The sequence below is a fragment of the Lactuca virosa genome, chromosome 6 (assembly GCF_052849685.1).
Source record: "Lactuca virosa cultivar CGN04683 chromosome 6, Lactuca_virosa_CGN04683_v6, whole genome shotgun sequence".
Lineage (NCBI taxonomy): Eukaryota > Viridiplantae > Streptophyta > Magnoliopsida > Asterales > Asteraceae > Lactuca > Lactuca virosa.
Genome location: NC_136431.1, coordinates 208,471,086 through 208,494,722, shown reverse-complemented (window position 1 = coordinate 208,494,722; position 23,637 = coordinate 208,471,086). Strand labels below are relative to the sequence as shown.

General features: G+C 37.4%; 1 pseudogene; it reads left to right on the top strand.

Annotated features, from left to right (window-relative positions):
* The first annotated feature begins 18,754 nt into the window (after positions 1 to 18,754).
* On the top strand, positions 18,755 to 20,974 carry LOC145121035 (subtilisin-like protease pseudogene; annotated as a pseudogene).
* Positions 20,975 to 23,637: the final 2,663 nt, after the last annotated feature.

Below are 23,637 nucleotides of genomic sequence, written 5' to 3'. Positions count from 1 at the left end.
ATTAAAATCTGGCCTAAATTGAAAATATAAATTAATTATGCAAAGTAATTAATTCAATTTAAAATTCATTTAACAAATAAATACCTTAATATTCTAATCAAAATGAGTTATTGTTAATTCATCTAATATAAGAATATGTGTCTAATTATTTGTATTAATACTCCATTCTCGTTTAGCAGTTCCTAAACCAAAACTATTAATTATATTAGGTTCTACGCCATTTTGACCCGAACCGTCTATCGTACGACACACGCATTTCGTTTTGGGACTAATGTGAGTAATCTACCCCATATTTTATAATTTTCAATACTTTTGGGGTGTATCATGTGGTTCTAATATGTTCCAACTTCATTTTATTGTTTTATCACAATTGAGACATTGTTGGGACATTTATACGTGAGTCATTAATTGTATAACTATTGTTTGTTTACGCTACATGTACTTGTAGTGCATTACCATTTTTAGTCTAATCTCCATGACTATGCCCGTATTCTTGAGGTACGTTATGGACAATAATAGCGCTATTGGGTTGACCACCCCGCCTTTGGGACGCTAAGGTGATTGATCGCACGTGGTTGAGTGTGTTTGATGATTAGATGCTCCATCCTATATATATATATATATATATATATATATATATATATATATATATATATATATATATATATATATATATATATATATATATATATATATATATATATATATATATATATATATATATATATATATATAGGGTGAGGACTTATTGTTGTTGTTATCATTTGTTAATCAATTTTTGATTTATAAACCGTTATCTCAAATACAATTGTTTGCCGACTTCAAAAGAAAACAAATTTCAAATTATAAATGTTTCAACTTCACAATTTTCTCTACTAAAATTAGATTACTCACCAACTCTCGTAGTTGACCTGTTTTTACCCATGATGCAGATTTGAAGAATGAAGTTAATGAAAAATAGGTTGTGCCTTAGAAATCCACAAGACTATTTAAATTTGATGTAATAAATGTTGTTCGTATTTGGATTTGTATTTGTATGTTGTGGATCTTGTTTGCATACTTAGTACTTAATTGAATCTAATCATATTATAACATAGTTGTCATGAGACTTTGAACAATATATCACGCCTTGATCGATTCCGACAAGGATCGGGGTGTGACACCTACAACTGAAATCCGACCCACTTTACCATTCGCACTCACCCTCTTTCCTCTTTGTGATGTATACAAGTCGCTGTTGTGTCTCCCTATGCCCCCAAATGAATCAAATTCCAATCACCTGACACTCACGGCTACTGGTTCGTTGATTTTAAAGAGGGTGATGCTAATAAGACACCCTTTAAACACATTATTGACCACTAATCATCTTTTTCGGAAAACAATACAATTTCAACCAATAAAAATATTTCAAAATTTAATTAGGGTGTTTATATGGTTAAATAGGATGTCTTTTTAGCCAACCCCATATATATATATATATATATATATATATATATATATGGGGAAAATTAATATACCCTTAAGGGTATATAAGATTATACTCAAAACTATGTCGTTTTATAAGGAAGCTATGTCGTTTGATTTAACTGATTACCATCTCATATTAGATCCTCTTTAATCCCACGAACATGTTTTCCGTTTTATTTCTCAGGTTCAATATCTGGGTTTGTTGATTCAATCGTCGTTACCAAAAGTTTCTCCATTTTTAAGTATCCCGGATTGATATCAGAACGCCCATTAGTTTTCTTTTAAATCCTAGCAACAATCAAAGATCTTTTTCATATCTCTTACTGAGGTAATACGCTTCATGTTTCATGTAGATTCTTTTCTATGTCACTATAAAGCAGGTTTTAGTTTCTGTTTCTGATTGAGGGTTTTGGGATTTAAGAACCGATTGATTGAGATGTTCATTGTGATTCGATTTAATTTTTGGTGTTTTCTAGGTTGCCTGCTTTCGATTCTCATTTTGGAGTTTTCTAGTAAATGCATCCCACCCACCAGGTATTTGACATAATTCCTACAAGAGGCAAAAACAACACCTTGAAAGTAAAATATATCACAATTATCAAGAATTATGATCAGAAACTTATTCATCATTTTTGTCATCAGAGTTTAAAAAAAAGTCTATCATAATCGGAAACAAAACTCCTACAAGGAAGAATTCTATCAAAATTTCTAACATATCATGCATATTAAAGTATGTTTTGATGTTCAACACTTCATGTGAACTTAGTTGTCTCTTCTCACCAAGACGTTTCATATAAAAATTATTTGACAGAAACACAAGATGTCTTGATTATTGCTTATTACTAGAATATAAGTTATAACCAAAATATAGGAACATGAATAAAAATTTACTCACACACCCTTAAGTATATATGTATTAATTGGATATTTAGTTGTTTTATAATTGTTTATCAAATCTATGAATTTGTACATGTAACAAAATAAATGAGTTGAATATTTTGGGTAACAGACCAAACAAATATGAGTTAAAATAAGGTAAAACTTATTGCTAAAATTTAAAATGCATTTGGGTTAATCCGTCAATATTTTTTTAGCTTGTAAAGAATTTGGTAAGTGTTCATGTTATAAAATCATTGCCACAATCTTAATTCTACCTTTGTGTTCTTAGACAGTGAGCTGCCAAATAAACTCAGAAAGTGAGCTGTACTTACTTGGAAGTGCTATGAAATTCAAAAATAGTGGATGCAGTAGCAGGTACTTGTCACACAAAATGAGAAGATATGGCATGAGTATTCAAAGTTGCTGGGGTAAAACTGTATTTTGTGAAGCAGAATTGTAATAATGTAATTTTACTCATTGCCTACTGTTTTCTCTAATTGGAGTGGATAAGCTATGTTTCTTGTTGGTTTTATATAAAACTAGACGAATAATCGCGCGTTGCGCGACGCATATTAAAAATATATTGTTAAAATAGTGAAAAATATATGTTTATAATGGTTATTTATTGACATTAACTTTGACATAATATTTTTACACTAATTTATATATATAATCTCAACTATTTTGAACAATATTATTCATTGACATCAACCCACCTTCATCATTAATATAATTAATATAATTATCTATTTAGTCGTATTTATAAAAAATGTTATGATTGATTAATTTAAATTTTTTACTTATGTGATTATTTTCTAATTTCAATAATGATGATCATTTTAGAGTACAATTTATTTGTAGCTAATGTTATATAATTTTTAATTTGATGCTATTATCATTTAAAATTATTGTTCATTAATTTTAAACCACTTATTGTTAATAATAAATTAAAGAAGACTTTTAAGAAGCATTTAATACTATTACTCAAATATGAAACATATACTAAATAATAAAGTGATAAGATTGACAATTTGCATTTCAAAAGAGACTTTCATCGATAATACAAAATATCCATGATTTATATAATTTACCATTTATTATTATTAATAAGTGAAAGAAAACTTTTAAAAAACACTTAGTATTATAATTAAAATGTTAAACATACACTAAAATATAAAGTGATAAGATAGACAATTTGCATTTTAAAAGAGACTTACATAGATAATATGGATAATATGACATATCCATGATTTTTAATTAATTATTTCTTTGAAGCAACACAAATATACAAACATATATACAATATCTAATTAAATACTATTTATATCACATTCCATAACATATGATCGATAATATGAATCTAATCTAATTTACATTAAAATTTTAACCACAACATACAATGATTGTCTTAAAAAAATACTTAAACCAAGAAATATATATATATATATATATATATATATATATATATATATATATATATATATATATATATATAAAGATTAGTATATAACAAACTTACAAATTAAAAACTTTAACATAATAACATGGCTCGAAAATGATCCAAAGCCCTCAAACCAACACAAAAACCTTTAAACTTGTTATCTTTGTGAATTTTGTATGTGATTTGTATTTGTGTTTCTACTAAAAGAGATTGGCCTTTTTATAGTAGACCATCCATTAATTGCTTATTAACATATTATATAGGTTATAAAACCTTTGAATAGTTAATCATTATTAAGAGACCTTTGAGTGGTATTCATTCAAATAGGAGGTTTCAAATGAATATGGTTTGAGTAAAAATATAAGTTGAATAGCTTTGGGAGTTTCAAATGCATGAGGTTCAAGGAAAAATGTTAGCTTTATAAGATATATAGATTTGTATTATCTTTATGGTATTTTTGTTTTTACTCGTTGCCTACTGTTTTCGCAACACCATTGTACAATTGTCCCATTATAAATAGGAGTGCAGGTTGGATTTTGGTCAACCCCAAACAAGTCTCTTGACGTCAATAAGATAGGAATATACATTCTCATATCACTTTCAAGAGTCTTCAGGTATCCTTGTAAATTATTAATATTTATCATTTCAATATCTTTTCAAATTAAATTAGACGGTGAAGGAGGAAGTATTAAAAAAAGGCAAAGGGTAACAAGGGCATTATGTTCTTTATTGATTAAATCTTGTTACTTGTATGGCTTTTCTTGCAGTTGCGTATTGGTCACACCATCAATCAAATCAAAATGGAAACGAGTTCAGACGGTTGGGACTCCAGTTAAAGTCGGATTGGAGTTGGAACTTGGAAGGGGAATAAGGGTTTTTTTAGGGTTTAACAAGTTGATCCTTCATTTGGTTCATATGATTCTTGTGTACATTGTAATTCTATTTGTAATTGGATGCATTTTGTAATCTTATTAATCAAATTCATTTATGTTAGCTCTTTTTTGTTGTTTCATTTTATAGCAGCGAATATTATTAGTCAAATGGTTGGACACATTTTGTTGTTTCATCATATAGTAGCCAACATTATTAGCATCCTACTTTCACATAGAAGTGCACAATTGTAACCGGCCAAAAATAACTGAACCGGTTTTTTTATAACCATTTTTTAATTGGTTCAACCAAAACCGAACATACGGTTAAATAATGGCTTTTTTTAACTAAAATTTGACTTCCAAAAAACCGAAAAACCAAACCGATTATAACTAAAACCGGGTTTTTAACTGAAATCGAAAACCTATTTTTGTGCATCTTGTAACGCCCCGATTCTCGAATATCAATCTATGTTGATAAATTCTCATGGATTCAAGGTCTACTCGACGAGTTGGTTGCCTGACTCGTCGAGTAGCAGCGGGTTCGGCCGCGCACTTAAGTGACCTACTCGCCGAGTCCAAGAAGGGACTCGATGAGTAGGAGCTGGAGGAAGAAACCCTAATTTCCGGGGTTTTGCACCCTATTTAAAGGATCATTTTCCCCTTAGCCTCCCTTTACTGCCTCTTGAGAGTCCAGAAACCCTACTTCGTCTGTGTGTGCTCTATTGTGTGTGTTAAGCTTTGGAAGAGGATTCTTAGGGAGAAGAGCTTGGGGAAAACAAGTGGATTGAAGTAAGGAAACTCGTGGGAAGCATAGATCTACTCCAGTTGACACCCTTTTGAAGGTATTAGGCTGTTACCTTGACCTTCTCTTAGTTAGATTCTCCTATGTTTGAGTTTTGGGACTTTTTTGGCATTTTGATACTTCATTTGAGTGGTGAACCAAGATCTGAAGTTGCAACTTCAGATCTAGGCTCATCTTGGCCCTTACAATCAAAAAGTCTCAGCCCTTAGCATGTTAGTGTGATCCCTTTCCTAAGAACCACTTCTTTAGCTTGATTTAAGTCATTAGCACCTTGCATGTATGTAAAGTTTGCAACTTTACGTAAGAAGTATGCCCTAGGAGCTTAGATCTGCAATATGGAACCTTTGCATGACTTAAAAAGCATATGTATGGTTGAAGGGTTAAAGGGGCTCGGCGAGTCGCAAGGTCGACTCGGCGAGTCATATGAAGATAGTCATGTACTCGACGAGTTGGATGAACAACTCGGCGGGTCCGATGAAGATTGTCTTGGGCTCGGTGAGTCAGTCAAATGACTCGGCGAGTCGGCTAGGGTTTTTCCCAAACCTTTGGACACGCATGAACTCGACGAGTTAGAGGGGAACTCGACGAGTCAACCAAGGAGTTCACGACTTCTCGAGTTCAGGAAGGACTCGACGAGTCGGTGAACTACACTCGACGATTCGGGTCAACATGGACTGTTGACTTGACTGTGGACTTTGACTTTAACCAAGGGTTGACCAGTTGACCTCTGGGGGTATTTTGGTAATTTGGAAATTTATGGAAAAGGGTTTTATGGTAACTATAGGTGGTGGAGTTCGTGTTGGTGATTCGAGAGTTGAGCCTATCACTCCAATGCGACATTTGGGAGGTGAGTTATCCTCACTATATCAACAGGGTTTAAGGCACTAAGGCCTGCCCTTTATCGGATTTGTATCCGGGTATTTGTTGATATGTTTATTGATCTGCTAGATCTGCATCCTGGTAGTTAGGATGGTATTATGTTAGTGACCTAGTTTAGGTCGGTATCCTGGTATATAGGATGAAGTTATGTTAGTCACTGGCTAGGTCGGTATCCTGGTTATAGGATGGTTGCCATGCTAGTGATTTGTTAGATCGGTATGATTATCTGTTATATACATGCTAGCGAGTGATATTTATGTGCACATGATTGTTTGATTGGTATGGGGGAAAGGGTTGAGGCAGGTCTTGATGTGTGCAGTAGGCCAAGACACCTTGGGCGGACCGGGTAGACTGCATGCCCGGGACGGGCAAATCTATTCAGGCCGAAGGCCCGGCGAGCGGTCCGGATAGGCTGAAGGCGCCGAGAGGGCGGTCCAGACGTGCCGAGGCTCGGAGAGTGGACCAGATAGACTGAAGGCCCGGCGCGGGCGGTCCAGTCAGACTGTAGACTCAGAGAGTGGACCAGGTGGACTGAAGGCCAGGTGCGGGCGGACTAGTCACACTATAGACTCGAGATGCATGGTTGTTCTGTGTTTGTTATTTGCTATGTTATGGTTTATGAGGTTGGTATATTAGGGGTAACTCACTAAGCTTTCGGGCTTACAGTTTCAGTTTATTGTTTCAGGTTCAGCAGATGACCGCGGGAAGGCGAAGGCGTGACCATAAACTTCCTCGATTTATGATTATGATTTCTAGGAACTCTGATGTCTAAACTATTTTGAAAACAAAGTGTAATAACTGAATGGTTTTATATAATTTAAAAAGTTTTAAATTGGCTCAAATTTTAGGGGTGTTACAAGTTGGTATCAGAGCCTTGGTTTGAGTGAATTGGAGGAACACTCGTGTGAATCCAGTCTCAAACTAAGGAAAATATTTTCAAAATGATTTAAATGGCTTACAAAATAAGAAAGGAGGATGCAAAGTGTACGATCAGTCGGAGTTAGTAAGTAGACCCCAAAATACCATACGAGTTATTTGATATTACGTGATATGTTAGAACAACATGCTAGTAATAATATAGGAATCCTCAGAAATCGTATGATAGAATTGTCTGATCTTTGATGCCTTATCCTATGTAGAGTACCTCATTGGTTGTTTGTGACCCTTTCGTGTGTGAACTAACTATTGGGTGAATACTCTAAGTCACATGCTACATGGGTTAAATGGTCTTAGGGTAAGGAATTTGGCCCTGCTGCGCAGCTCTTGTCTGAGTCCAACCGTTGTGGGATTAAATCTTTTAGTCTAAGATTGTTTAAGTCGTGTGGTATGTGATTGTATTCATGCAATAGTTAACTGGCACCAAAGGAGGGTCGTGTGGCAGTTGGTGGATGGATGGGTAGTGAGAGGCCAGAAGGCTAGTTATGAGATATTTATCATTCCTCTAGAAGTGAGGATTTAACGGTCGTTATGTATATATATATGGTAGGGTGTTGTGGTGATACTTGAGACAAATATGGGTAGGTGTGGAAGGTAGTATGGACCCGTACTACTGAAAGCACAGGACCCATACGCGTGTCAAGGAAGTCACAACCCCTAGGGTTTGGTTGGGAGTAGGTTCCCCGTCAGGTATGCGGATTATCTGATATCTTCCTGGTATATGTTCAGTATAGTATTGGCAAATCGATTTGAGGCGGGATCCGGATCAGGATCGGGAGCGAGTGGCCAGGATAGGCCAGTATTGTCCGTCGATTAGATACGGGAGATGAATTCTGTGGAGGTTTCTCAGATTTTGCGAGAAGAATTATTCGGTGTTGTGGACCGGGTCACCGCCAGGGTGATCGCCAAGTTCGAGGAGCAAGTTGCAGCGTTGCAATCTGTGAGAGATGTTGCTACCGGGATGACTACTGGGGGAGTGCCGGTCACAACTAGGAAAGAGGAGGAGGGACTTTTCAACAGAGGACGAAGAGTTGGAGATAGCTAACCTAAGTACTGGAAGTCAGGAGGGTCACGAGGTGTGTGGCAAGTGTAGGGGAACCCACAGATTTGCTTGTCACAAATTCAGGTGCTACAAGTGCGGGGAGAGAGGGCATGTGCAACGAGATTGCAAGAAGGATCAGATATGCTTTCACTGTCACCAGCCAGGTCATTTCAGGTCCAGCTATCCTGCGTTGAGGACGGAAGGAATTCAGATTCCAGCGATCATCGCTCCTCAGGAGGTCAAGATCGATCCGCAAGAAGTCTCTGGTATGTAATTGGGAAAACCCCATTCTGTAAAAATATTGTGGTCAAGTCGTCCGTGATCGGTATTTATTTTGTCCTGGAATATTGTTGAGTATGGATAAGCAGTAATTTCGGGTTAGTTTCCTGTTCTGTCTGATCTATGTGTTGCGGAGTTTCATGAGTTGTTAGGCTATTGGAGGTGTCAGAAGAAATTTATTATCAAAGGATTGTAGTGATTAGAGTTCAGGGATTCATTAGAGGATGGGAAGTAGAGTGGTTGATTAGAATTTTTCATCTATGGCAAGGGTTGTGCCCTTTCAGTCTTTCGAGCTCAAAGGAGTGAGCAGGCTTGTGACCCCAAGATCGAGTTGTATTCCAGCTCGGGGTCAGTTGGTTGCAGGGATTGGTGATATTATTTCAGCACAGGTGGGTCGATGTGACATAAGTATCTTGTGAGGTCCGGTTTGCCTTGGACTTCTTATATCGGGTGGTAAGGACTGATTGTGCGACCTATTGCAATTTTAGGATTATAGACTATGTCTTGGGAATATTTTGTAGCCTGGTTTAGGGAAGAGGTTGCTTCAGCTACTGCAGTTCAGCTGTGAACGTTTGAGCGGGAAACTTGTTTGGAACACCTTTGGAAAAGGGGTATTATGTGGGAGGTCTGCGGACAGGGTCCCACAAAATGGTTAGTCAGCATTGTTAGGATTCAGTGGTTTTAGTAACCGTCGTGGGTTGGCGGGCGAAAGCACCAAGGGAAGTAGCTCGTCGCCGAGGTATTAGTTGGAGCGCTAGTTAGAAGAGTTGGTTATTATCGGATCGATCGTTGGACAGTGAGAAGGATTGGGAATCCTCCAATTTTCATGTATTGTGAAGACTTAGTCGAATCTAAGTGGGGGAAAATCACCCCTGGATACAGAAGCGGGAGAGGTTTTGAAACAGGGATAAGTTTCACAACCCGACAGGGAGAATGGAGGCCCCAGTGGCTGCTTGGTTTGAGGATTGTGTCGGTTGGGGGTTCGGTAAAACTCCCCAGCATAAGAAACACGTCTTCTTGGTGCTGATAGCAAAAGTTGGGGAACCAGGTTGGAGTTCTAGTCATGAATTGAGTTCAGTTCGAGTATTCGATCGAGGGTGTGCTCGACTCTGAAGGTTTTTGGATGGATAGATTGAGGGTTTTGTTAGCTGCCCGGGGCTCGGCAGTACATTCGGCACGGGTGTGCGGGTTATTTAACGTATGTGGTAGATACGCGGGTCAGGGAACAGACCACGGTTTTCCGAGAAGGTGGGCGATCGACATGAGACCTAGGGTTAGGCTGGGGTTAGAGTCCACGGAAAGGATCAGGAGTTCGGAACCCCAAGTGGGTGAGAACAGTCCGCATGAGAGAGATCACCAGGATGGGTGGTCTAGGGAGATGCTCAACAGGTTAGAGCGGTCCGGATAGACTGAAGGCCGGTGGGGCGTACCAGTCAGGCCGAAGGCTCGGGGAACGGTCTACACTGGCTGAAGGCCCAGGAAAGCGGTCCACACATGCTGAAGGTTCCGAGAGTGGTCCAGGTAGACTGAAGGCCTGGTGAGGCGGTCCAGTCATGTCGAAGACTCTGGGCACGTGTGTTTGTAGATCTATGTGCAGGTATTGAGTATGCTGCTATGTTATAGCAATCAGTAGGTCTGTCCCCAAGTATTGAACATGCTGATGGAGTATGTTGGAGACTTTGCATGGGTTTTGTTAGTTTCATGATTAGGTTCTGAGTTTATATGTGTGTTACGGGGTAGCAACTTGTTCTGCAAGTGGATAGTATAGGGTGAGGTTTCAGCACTGTGACGCTTGTTAGAGTTGTAAAGGACATTGATTAGGTTTCTTGGATAATGGAGGAGATGAGTACCTCCAAGACGGAGTGTTGGGCATCTGAAGTGTCGACGGCGATGTCGATGGGTTATCGGGAGCATTCCAGTCATATGTTGTGGGCATAGAGTGTGTTGATTATGTCTTTTGTAGGAGCGCGTTCGGGTTAGATTTTTCTCCTGATCGTCTATGGCGACACCTTATATGTGGGAAAGGTTGAGGCGGTCCTGCTCTATGCAGTAGGACAAGATACCCAATGCGGGACGACTGAAAGTCTTAGGCGCGGAGGCTCAAGAGAAGCGGCAGGGTTGAGGCGGTAGGCCAACAAACCCTGGGAGTTTCAACTCGATGGTTGAATTGATTCAACATGTTGGTAGTTCAATCTAGGGTATTCCATCCCGAGGATGACCAGACCCTATGATCATTGGACTTGGCATATTGGTATTCCCACCCGAAGGGTGGTATGGGATAGATATGAGTGCCCTGCTGGTGGGCCGGTAGTGGTAGGTATGTTGTTGGTGGTAATCGCTTGCGGGGCTGTATTTTATGGATGTGGTGGACGACAAGGAGCGACATGTTAGATGATCGTCGGTACTGTGTGGACATTTTATCCGGATGGGCTATTAGGTGGCATGTTGTGCTAGATCGGGCTGAGGTGGTCTTGCTCTATGTAGTAGGCCAAGGTACCCGGTACGGGCTAACGGTAGGTCGTAGGCACAAGGGTTCAGCAGAATGTGATCCATGGTTCTACTTTCGGGTAGGAATCTTAGAATCCCGAGGTTGAATAGTCTGTTAGTAGTGTTGGGAAGTGAATTAGAGATGGTTAATATGAGTGGTCTGTCAGGGAGCCAGACCGAATCTAGGTTCCAGATTGCGAGTTAGGTAGAGTAAGGTTGTGTTGGATGACATTCAGGTCGATGAGCACCTGAATGATGCTGAGAGACCGTGGCCATTTTGGGGAAGAGGGTGAGGGTTCTGCGGAACAAAGAGGTACTTTTGGTAAGGGTACGGAAGAAACACCAAATAGGGTCTACGTGAACGTGGGAGCCCGAGGCGGACTTCGAGGACGAAGTCTAGTTCAAGTGGGGGAGAATTGTAACGCCCCGATTCTCGAATATCAATTTATGGTGATAAATTCTCATGGATTCAAGGTCTACTCGACGAGTTGGTTGCATGACTCATCGAGTAGCAGCGGGTTAGGCCGCGCACTTAAGTGACCTACTCGCCGAGTCCAAGAAGGGACTCGACGAGTAGGAGCTGGAGGAAGAAACCCTAATTTCCGGGGTTTTGCACCCTATTTAAAGGATCATTTTCCCCTTAGCCTCCCTTTACTACCTCTTGAGAGTCCAGAAACCCTAATTCGTGTGTGTGTGTGCTCTATTTTGTGTGTTAAGCTTTGGAAGAGGATTCTTAGGGAGAAGAGCTTGGGGAAAACAAGTGGATTGAAGCAAGGAAACTCGTGGGAAGCATAGATCTACTCCAGTTGACACCCTTTTGAAGGTATTAGGCTGTTACCTTGACCTTATCTTAGTTAGATTTTCCTATGTTTGAGTTTTGGGGCCTTTTGGCATTTTGGTACTTCATTTGAGTGGTGAACCAAGATCTGAAGTTGCAACTTCAGATCTAGGCTCATCTTGGCCCTTACAATCATAAAGTCTCAGCCCTTAGTATGCTAGTGTGATCCCTTGCCTAAGAACTACTTCTTTAGCTTGATTTAAGTCATTAGCACCTTGCATGTATGTAAAGTTTGCAACTTTACGTAAGAAGTATGCCCTAGGAGCTTAGATCTGCAATATGGAGCCTTTGCATGACTTAAAAAGCATCTGTATGGTTGAAGGGTTAAAGGGGCTCGGCGAGTCGCAAGGTCGACTCAGCGAGTCATATGAAGATAGTCATGTACTCGACGAGTTGGATGAACAACTCGGCGGGTCCGATGAAGATTGCCTTGGGCTCGGCGAGTCAGTCGAATGACTCGGCGAGTCGGCTAGGGTTTTTCCCAAACCTTTGGACACGCGTGAACTCGGCGAGTTAGAGGGGAACTCGACGATTCAACCAATGAGTTCACGACTTCTCGAGTTCAGGAAGGACTCAACAAGTCGATGAACCACACTCGACGAGTCGGGTCAACATGGACTGTTGACTTTGACTGTGGACTTTGACTTTGACCAAGGGTTGACCAGTTGACCTCTGGGGGTATTTTGGTAATTTGGAAATTTATGGAAAAGGGTTTTATGGTAACTATAGGTTGTAGAGTTCGTGTTGGTGATTCGAGAGTTGAGCCTATCACTCCAGTGCGACATTTGGGAGGTGAGTTATCCTCACTATATCAACAGGGTCTAAGGCACCAAGGCCGGCCCTTTATCGGATTTGTATCCGGGTATTTGTTGATATGTTTATTGATCTGCTAGATCTGCATCCTGGTAGTTAGGATGGTATTATGTTAGTGACCTGGTTTAGGTCGGTATCCTGGTATATAGGATGATGTTATGTTAGTGACCGGTTAGGTCGGTATCCTGGTTATAGGATGGTTGCTATGCTAGTGATCTGTTAGATCGGTATGATTATCTGTTATATACATGCTAGCGAATGATATTTATGTGCACATGATTTTTTGACTGGTATGGGGGTAAGGGTTGAGGCAGGTCCTGCTGTGTGCAGTAGGCCAAGACACCTTGGGCGGACCGGGTAGACTGCAGGCCCGGGACGGGCAAATCTAGTCAGGCCGAAGGCCCGACGAGCGGTCCGGATAGGCTGAAGGCCCCGAGAGGGGGATCCAGACGTGCTGACGCTTGGAGAGTGGACCAGATATATTGAAGGCCCGGCGCGGGCGGTCCAGTCAGACTGTAGACTCAGAGAGTGGACCAGGTGGACTGAAGGCTCGGTGCGGGCGGACCAGTCACACTGTAGACTCGAGATGCATGGTTGTTCTGTGTTTGTTATATGATATGTTATGGTTGTATGAGGTTGGTATCTTGGGGGTAACTCACTAAGCTTTCGGGCTTACAGTTTCAGTTTATTTTTTCAAGTTTAGCAGATGACCGCGGGAAGGCGAAGGCGTGACCGTACACTTCCTCGATTTATGATTATGATTTCTGGAAACTCTGATGTCTAAACTATTTTGAAAACAAACTGTAATAACTGAATGGTTTTATATAATTTAAAAAGTTTTAAATTTGCTCAAATTTTAGGGGTGTTACACATCTCTACTCTCACACATTATAATTCTATGTAGCCAAAAGAAATAGTAACAATTACAAAAATGTATGCTAAATTACAAAAATCTATACAACTTTTAAATGTAATTCAACTATTGGAAAATTTCCACTTGTTTCAACGAACACAAGTAAACGACCATGAGAATTTAACCCTATTAATGTCATGCCATTAACTTTTTACATATGAGCTATTAATTAACACTATTAGAAACCTTACCTTCAGCGACGGAATCAGCTACGGATTCATTCTGTAGCTAATCAGTGACGGCTTATTGAGAGATCAACGACGGAACATATAATATATCGACCAAAATACTTATAGAGAAGTTCAGAGAGGTATCACAGAGGGATCAGCGACGGAATGGTAAGATTTTATCGACAGAAACAATTATTCGCTAATCTGTCACAAATTAAAACCTTTTAGCGAGGGAACAACGATGGATTTCTAAAAATCACAGGCCTATTTTTCTTGGCCCTCGCCAATCGCTCGCAGAGGATCAGACGCCTCCTTTTTTCATCATCCGCTTTTCTTTATTCTTTCCTTCCCTCGTTTTATTTTCATTCCCACTTTTCTTTTTCGTTCCCTTGTTTTCTTCTCATTCCCTCCGATTTTTTCCCAAAACCCTAAACGATTTCCTTCCAAAGCCCCAATCGACCTTCTGTCGACTCAAATCCCTCCTCTGCCCGAGAAATCACCTCCACCACCATCCACCTGCATCGCCCCTCTTTGAAGACTAAATTATACTTGAAGACTCGTCGTTCCCTGCCAATGTCGTTCAATCTGTTCGTTCATCCTTTGCTGCTTCAGATCATAAACTCGAGCAAATCAAAAATAGTTGTCGTCAGCTTCCAATTCTGGCTTCTAGTAGTGTGTAAGTTGCCTTAACTCCTTAATTTTTTTTCGTAGGGTTTTCATATTGATTATCATATTGACTCCAATTTCTGTTGTCTAGATTATATAAATTAGCATACATATTTTGTTTCTAGATTTGATCTGAAATGAAGTTGGTACTGGGTGTAGGCATTTATTAAGGGGCTCAAAATTCAAAACATCAGCAATCATGAGTTGCAGAATGTCTCGACCTATTGCTGGTATGTATTCTTGTTCTAATACTCTTGTCTTCTCTATTCCTATTTTCTTTGTAGTATCCATGTTTGACTTTTAGGTCAAGAATACAACTATTGAGTTAGAAACACATGACAAACATAGGAACAGGTGCTTTAAAATGGACATTGTGATGCCTATTTGTAGTAGTTATTTAAAATAATATTTGGAACCAATGAAGTTGGTAGTGAGCAGAAAATCATTGGATTTGGTGTTGTGCAAGTCGTTTTAGTTTAGGATGAATATCTTAAAGAGAAGGTTGTCAATATTGTTGGAAAGAATGCCTTTGTTCTAACAACCATGGAGTCTAAAGGATTAGAATTTCAGGTAAAATACTAGTTAATCTTTTATATGTTTTCAAATCTTAAAATGAAAATGATTTGTACAACCACAAAAGCCAAACATTATGATGCACTAAACTCTATATTTCATGTTTTGTAGGACGTATTGTTATATGACTTTTTTACCACATCATCTTTCTCAAATAATGAATTAGAGTGGTTGTGATTTAGTTAAATTAGTGTTAAATGTTGTTTGCTATTTGCTTATTGATTTTGTATTTTCAGTTGGCAACCAAATTCCGAAACAGTGAACAAACATGTGCATGTGCAAATAGAATACTTGTGCAAGAAGGTATAAATATAATAAACCATTATCTATGCCAAACGTTTTTACTTTGTAAGTTGATAAAAAGGGGAAACATGAAAGCAAATGATGATTGATGAATATATATATATATATATATATATATATATATATATATATATAATTCTTTTATATGTAATTGGTATTATGAATATTTATGTTTCTTATAGGCATATATGAGAAATTTACAAAAGCATTCTCAAATGTTGTTCAAGACCTTAAAGTTGGCAATGGTTTATCAAAAGGTGTGGCCCAGGTAATGAATTATTTAGATAAATGTAAAATTACCTAATTACCCCTAACTTTAAGCACCTTGATCGATTCTGATTTTCATTTAGTTCGCAATAACTACTATAATAACACAGATCAACACCCTCTTTCTTTAACTTAAAGATTGTAATTAGTGTTGAATATTGTTTTGCAGGGCCCACTAATTAATGAGGTTGTTGTATAATAGGTTAATTTTTCTTAAACTATTGATTAATCAATTTAATCACTTGCTATTATGTTTCCTAAATGAATGTCGCCTTGCAGGTTGATTCATTCGTGTAGGATGTTGCCTCAAAGGTTTGATCACCATTCACAACACCAACTGTTGTCAATATTACATATTTTTGACTTTTTGCATTAAGTCGTTCTTTCTGCATTAAGTCACTAAAGTATGGAAATATTGTTTGATTTTATTTATTTATAGGGAGCTAAAGTTCTACTAGGTGGTAAAAGGCATAGCCTTGGCATGACCTTTTATGAACAAATAGAGTTGAGTGGTTGTGATTTAGTTTGAACATAATATAACAACTTTCAAACTATAAATGGTTTTTGTTAAACTATAAAGCGGCATAATAAATGTATGGAATTGCAACATAAATCATCTTACATGTCTTATAATCATGTATGTTCTAATGAATTCTTTTTTACAACTAGATGAGATTTATTTTTGTCCATGGAATATTTGCATAAGCTAGATTAAAAGATGCAATATTCTAGCAAACATGATTTATAATTGCCTGAAGTTGAGGACTTGAGGTTAATACTTTTTTTAGTTTAATGGAACTTATAATTAACAAATTATAAAATATGTAGATATTTATAATTTATTCTCAGGTTTGTGGGACTTAGGGAATCAATTAATTAAGTAACCTCTTGGACCAAACTTTTATAGAAGACATGACACCAGGTAGAGGTTTAGTTAATTATCTTGTCATTTATTTAATATCATCAACACTCTTAACTAATCACTATTTGTAATGCACGTGTACATGAGTTATAATGGCACATGTTAGCAAAACCCACTAAACTAGATTCACTCTCATTATGAATAAAAAGGCACACGTTAACATTGTAAGCTTCTTACATTTTACATTTCAATTTTGATTTGAAGCTTAGCATATTTCCTAATTAAAAATCTTACATCCATTTTTATAAATGCTAAATGTGCAGTTAATTTTATTGTGGTAGATGCTCCATAATGGTTAACACAAATGTTCAAAGAATCAAATCCCAAAAGAGAAGACAATTTCTGAACATCAGTTCCTAAGCACGGTATTTTCTTTCACCAACATGTATTACCAATTACTATTTGGTCGGAGTCGGAATTCAATTCCATTCCAGTCCAACATTTGGTTTCAAATGAGTAGACACTAATCTCCTTTCAGCAACACAAAGGCTTTGCTTGCAACAAATGCTTCCAACAATGACCAAGTCTCCTTCCATTGCAGGAAAAAGTGAGCGGTACTTGATTCGTCTTTCAATGGGATTTAACCGGAATCGGAATCCAATTCCATTCCGATCCTTCTTTCCGATGCAAGATATGAAGCAATGGAGAAGATTTATGCGGAAATGCAAAATATGAGAGGAAATTTAGAATTATCGTACATTATAGGTTGAAATCAAATATCAATCAATACTTAACTTTGGTATTTTAATATTAATGTTTGGTTTTGGATTGTATATTTATTTGATGCTTTTGGTATTTAAATGTTAATGTTTGGTTTGGAATTGTATAATTATTTTATGTTTTTGGTATTTATTGTTTTTAAATTCATAATACAAATAAAAAAAGTTGATATTACATATCTACGAGGGATCTGCTACAGAAAAAAAAAACCAAATCTTAAATTTGCGATGGATTAACGACGGAATATAAAAAAACATAGAGTTTTACTAGGGATTAGCGACGGAACAATGTTATTGTGTAAATGCATTAAGTGACGAATTTGCGATGGATATTCGGTCGCTAAGGTCGTCGCAAGACAAAACTAATCCGTTGCTAAATCTGTCGTTAAGTCATTAGCCACACTTTAATTGGCTATGGAGTATGTTTGTCGCTGATCCGTTGGAAACATCCTTTAGCGACGGATTAGCGACGGAATAAGATGTTACATTAACGAATTATATATATAAAAAAAAATCCCTGGATGATACTTAAGCTGAAGTTGCATTCGATAATCTCCCACGGATTCCAGAAAATATAAAAAATATTTGCTTTTATATATGAAACAAAAAGAAATTAAATAAATATAAAAAGGGGAGAACATCAATAAGTCTCCTGTGACCATGAGAGCAGTAATTAATTAAATCACAATTGTCTATAAATTCAACTACATCTGATCAAATAAAAGTAATGAAACTTCTTGGGATGCAGTAGCCACGCTTTCTGTGATTTTCTTTTTCCGTTTGAAATTGTTTATTACTTTGAAATCGTTTTTGTGATTGTATAACAACTTTTTTTTTTCTTTCGCAACCAGGGATTATGGAAGCAGCTTCGGCGATAATGGAACAAAAAGAAACACGCACTCGAGGAATTGAGTTTGGCAGTGAATAAGGAATCACTAATCAAAACTACAAAACTGGGTACCTAATCTTTTATATATATATATATATATATATATATATATATATATATATATATATATATATATATATATATATATATATATATAGAGAGAGAGAGAGAGAGAGAGAGAGAGAGAGAGAGAGAGAGAGAGAGAGAGAGAGAGAGAGAGAGAGAGAGAGAGAGAGAGAGTTGAATATGAATATTTGTTAAAACTTAAAAACAAACGCAATCTTCCAATCCTTTAATACTTTTAAATCCAAAATGAGCTTTCAACCATCATTATTTGAGCTTAGAAACTATATGAAAACGACCAAAAATTGAATTAATTTACACCACTTTCCGGCCAATCAAACGATTCCTGATGATATCTTCGACGCTTACAAACTAAAATCCGGCAAGCCGATTAACCGAACGTCAATGACGTCTTTCATGCACAGATATTAACTGGCCGGCTATCATGCCGATTGCTCTATATATACATTCTTGAATGATCACAGAAATATGTCCTCATAACTATCTAAAGTAACCAAGACTAATAGATACAACATGTCGCCATTGATGGCGTTCATAGTGGTTCTCGCTCTGACGACCCTTTTAACCTTCTTTTCAGCCAACGCTGCAGATCTTGAAACCTACATTGTCCACTTAACCTCACCCAATGATCTAGAATTTTATCAAAAAGAAGATCGCCAAAGCTGGTACAACTCATTTTTGCCGAAAACCACTACAGTTTCGATTGACCAACCAACCATGGTTTTTGCATATCATAATGTGCTTACGGGGTTCGCAGCAAAACTGTCTGTGGAGCATGTTAAGGCCATGGAATCCATTGACGGGTTTGTATCCGCAAGACCTCAAAGATTTTACAAGACACAAACAACTCATACACCCAACTTCTTGGGCTTGCACCAAAACTTAGGGTTTTGGGCTAGTTCCAACTATGGAAAAGGTGTGATCATCGGTGTTCTAGACACCGGAACAACTCCAGGCCATCCTTCTTTCGATGACACCGGAGTCCCTCCTCCACCAGCAAAATGGAAAGGAAAATGTGAAATTTCAGGATGCAATAACAAGTTAATCGGATTGCGGGATCTTACCGAGGGTGAAAATGGTACGCGATTTGATCAAGACGGACATGGGACCCACACTTCAAGCACCGCGGCTGGAAACTTTGTCAATGATGCAAATGTATTTGGAAATGCTCAAGGAACCGCGGTGGGGATGGCCCCACTCGCACACTTGGCAATGTATAAAGTGTGTACGGTGGAAGATTGTACGGAGAGCGCGATCTTAGCAGGCATGGATGCCGCGGTTGAAGACGGTGTTGATGTGCTTTCACTCTCACTTGGTGCAGAATCCGTTCCCTTCTATGAAGACGGTATCGCGTTAGGTGCATTTACTGCTATACAAAAAGGTATTTTTGTAGCATGTTCGGCCGCTAACTCGGGCCCGTTTAATTCAACGTTATCAAACGAGGCCCCGTGGATTCTCACCGTAGGGGCTAGCACACTCGATCGGAAAATAGCCGTATCCGTTTCTCTCGGAAACAAAGATTCCCTCGATGGTGAATCGTTATTCCAACCTAAAGATTTCCCAAAAACCCTACTCCCTTTGGTGTACCCGGGCTCGAATGGGGTTCAAGATACCGCATGGTGTGCGGAAGGATCATTGGACAAAGTTGATGTGAAAGGGAAGCTTGTAGTGTGCGATAGAGGTGGGGGGATCGCGAGAATTGAAAAAGGGCAAACGGTTAAGGATACGGGAGGCATGGGGATGATTCTTTTGAACCAAGAGTCCGATGGCGCAAGTACATTAGCCGATGCTCATGTTCTCCCCGCATCACACGTCGGTTACAAGGAAGGAATGGCAATCAAGGCGTACTTGAACTCAACCGCGTCCCCCATGGCCACTTTGGTATTCCGCGGGACTATAATCGGCGTTGATTCTGCTCCCACGGTTACTTCCTTTTCTTCAAGAGGGCCAAGTCTGGCGAGCCAAGGAATCCTGAAACCCGACATTATTGGCCCTGGCGTCAGTGTTGTTGCAGCGTGGCCTGTGTCTGTCGAGAACAACACACAAAGCCTCGCTACATTTAACATTGAGTCGGGCACTTCAATGTCTTGCCCGCATCTCGCAGGCATAGCGGCATTGTTGAAATCCGCTCACCCGTATTGGTCGCCCGCGGCTATTAAGTCCGCGATCATGACCACGGCCGATCAAGTTAGCCTAAACGGTCAACCAATTGAAGATGAACGCGAGCTCCCCGCGGACATTTTTGCCATTGGTTCGGGTCATGTAAATCCATCAAAAGCCAATGATCCCGGGCTTGTTTTCGACATTGAGCCTGATGAGTACATTACTTATTTGTGTGGGCTCGGTTATACAAGCAAACAAGTTGGAATCATTGTGTCAAAAAGTGTTTCATGCTCGAAAACTATCCCAGAAGCAGAATTAAACTATCCTTCCTTTGCAATCACATTAGCAAGTGGCCAAAAGAAAACATATACAAGAACAGTGACAAATGTTGGTGAGGCTAATTCGAATTATGTTCTGTCGGCGCAGAATATTAGTGTTCCATATGGAGTAACTCTTGCCATTAGCTATCCTCGTTTGGTATTCACCGCAGTGAACCAAAAGTTAACGTATGAGGTAACGTTTATGTGGGATAGTAAGGTGAAGATCGATGTTCCTTATGGCCAAGGAGTTATGGCTTGGAGTTCGGGTAAATACTTGGTTCGAACCCCGTTTTCTATAAAGTTTGTATAAAAGAGAATGGCGATTGGAGGTCGTTCTATATGAAGTTATGCATTTTCTGCATCTGTTTTCGTTGTTTCTATCGGTTGAAATGTTCGTCAATGCTTGATCTTTTCTTTTGTAATGGTACAAATACGATATAACAAAATCTAATTTGTCCCAAATTCGTGGTATCAGAATGCTAGTTATTTGTCGTTTCATGTCGAATGAATTTCAATTCCACAGAGGCGTTTGGTTCTGCCGACTTTGTGAAATTTGATCTGGATTGAAACTCAATTCCATTCTATTTAGGGGTTTGGATTAATATAACAAAAGAGCATATAATTGGATTTTACTGGAATTCACAAAATCCTTTGGTGAGTTAGAATATTCTAAAGTCATGTCATGGAATTCAATTCCAAGCATTTTCTATGTAGTTAAGATACACAAAAACATTTTTATATATTCAAAACGATCATCTAAAAGAAACATGACGTTTAGCGACGAGAGAAGTCGTCTTTGTCTTGGTGCAATTTTGTGTGATAACATGTGGTCACTGCAGGAAAATTTACCAATGCAAGTTTTCTCTTTCAAATCTTGCTATGTATAGTTCATTTTTACTTTTAAAAAATAGCATTTTTCATCTTGCAATATATAATTTTGCTTTCCACTTAAAAATAGTTTTCGAAAATTCTGTTTGAAAACATTAGCTCTTAGATCGTGATTGACATGTATAGTTTATTTTTTTCTTTTACCAAAATATAGTTAAAATTACATTAATGAACAAGAGTTAGTCAACATTTATAACTCGTTTCCAAATATTCGTATATAGTTATAACACAAGAATGTATGTACAAACAACTAATAAAGAATCTTTATTTCTTTTGTTTAAAAAAAAATGTTGTTCTTTGTTAATGAATACACTTTCATGGTCCCCGGAGCATCATATATTGTATAACATGAATTTTCCGATTTTCATAGTTAATACAAAGATCAAGAAGTAAAGAAGGTACGCACCGTATCATAACTCGAAAGTTCAAAATCAAAAAAGATGGGAGTTGCCAAAAGGGGGAAGGATATGAACGGGATATCAAATCCTCTCCTTATCACTCTATGGAAACAACGATCCACCCCTTTGAAGGTTTGTCTATCCCTAAGGTCCTAATAGAAATAAATAAAAGATTTTTGTTTTTAAAGGTTGAATCATGCTTAAATTTCTAACATCTCAATCTCTTTCTGGAAAGACGAATTCAAATTTATGATTTTTATTTGTTTCTAAATCTCATTTTGATCATAATATCCAGGATTAATAATAGTTTTTAGATTATCTTGTTATTTAGATTAATTTGGATGTGTGATTTTGTTTTACATTTGTTTTCAATTTTGTGATGTAATTAATTTGGATGTGTGATTTTGTTTTACATTTGTTTTCAATTTTGTGATGTAATTTGTCAAGTGTCTTCAATCTTCAATACACTTATTATTCTTTATGATTTAAAAATAGAAAATTTGTAATCTTACTAATTTTGGGTATGGAATTTTGTTGTTCTCAAATTAGAATTCTGTCTTTATTAAAAATTATGAAATTATATGAAAATATGGATTGATTTTATCTTTAACATGAATGGAACCCAACTCGTACAAGGTTTGTGAATTATTATTTTTATTGAAATTGTGAATCGATTTTAATGTTTTTATCTAAATGTTTTTTTAATGGCCAACTTACAAAAATAAACAAACAGTCGAACAAAACTGTAACTCTACAAGAGTATGTCTATTGATTTGTTTGCATTATTTCATAATTTGTGATAAACTAATAAAGTGATATATCAATTGTGATTTGTTTGCAATTTAATTCTTATTTTATTACTTATGACGGTTAATGACAAATTGTATATGATTTTTTTCATTTGAATGTAATTTTATTTGGGTTTTAATTTGTTGAAAAACAACTCATACAATTCTAGTAATAATTTGTTTTTATCTTGTTACTATTTACTAGTTATCTTTTTTTGGTTAATAACATAAAAACCACTATATTTGGATATTCTTCTCGCTTTTAACAATCAAAATTTAATTTGTTCTAAAAAACCATTTATTTTTGGATAAAAGTTCTATGGAAACTGATATGAACCGCAAATGACATTCAAATAGATAATGTTCATTTGTTGTTATACAAAAATCATCCATATTTACAAAAAATTCAATCGCAACCACTATTTGTTTGTTGTTAATATATCAAAATGTGTAGTCTTTTGTCATCTATAAACAGACAACTATATGGAAACTTTCATCTGTTTGACCGACATTTGCATTTCATAGTGTTTGCGATGAAACTTTTATCTAAAATAGGTGATTTTTTAATACAAATGAAAATTTGGTGATTAAACTAGGAAAAATAACAAAATATAGTGCTTTTATGTTATTAACCCCTTTTTTTAATGTTATTAGTAGCTTTGCATCTAAAAATATTAGAATAAATATTTTTCATAGTTTAATGGATTTTTGTGATATTTGGGTCCTTAAAGAGCCTTATTTTTTCTGCTTCAAGACTAGGAGACTCCCCAGAGTTGGTTCATCATTTTTGGTGAAAATATAAAAACGTCTTGTCTTGCATTTGCAAATGTCGTTGCATTACCCCTCCTAGCCCTATGGGCCTATAGAGAGCCGATGCTTCTTACCCAATGAGCATAAGG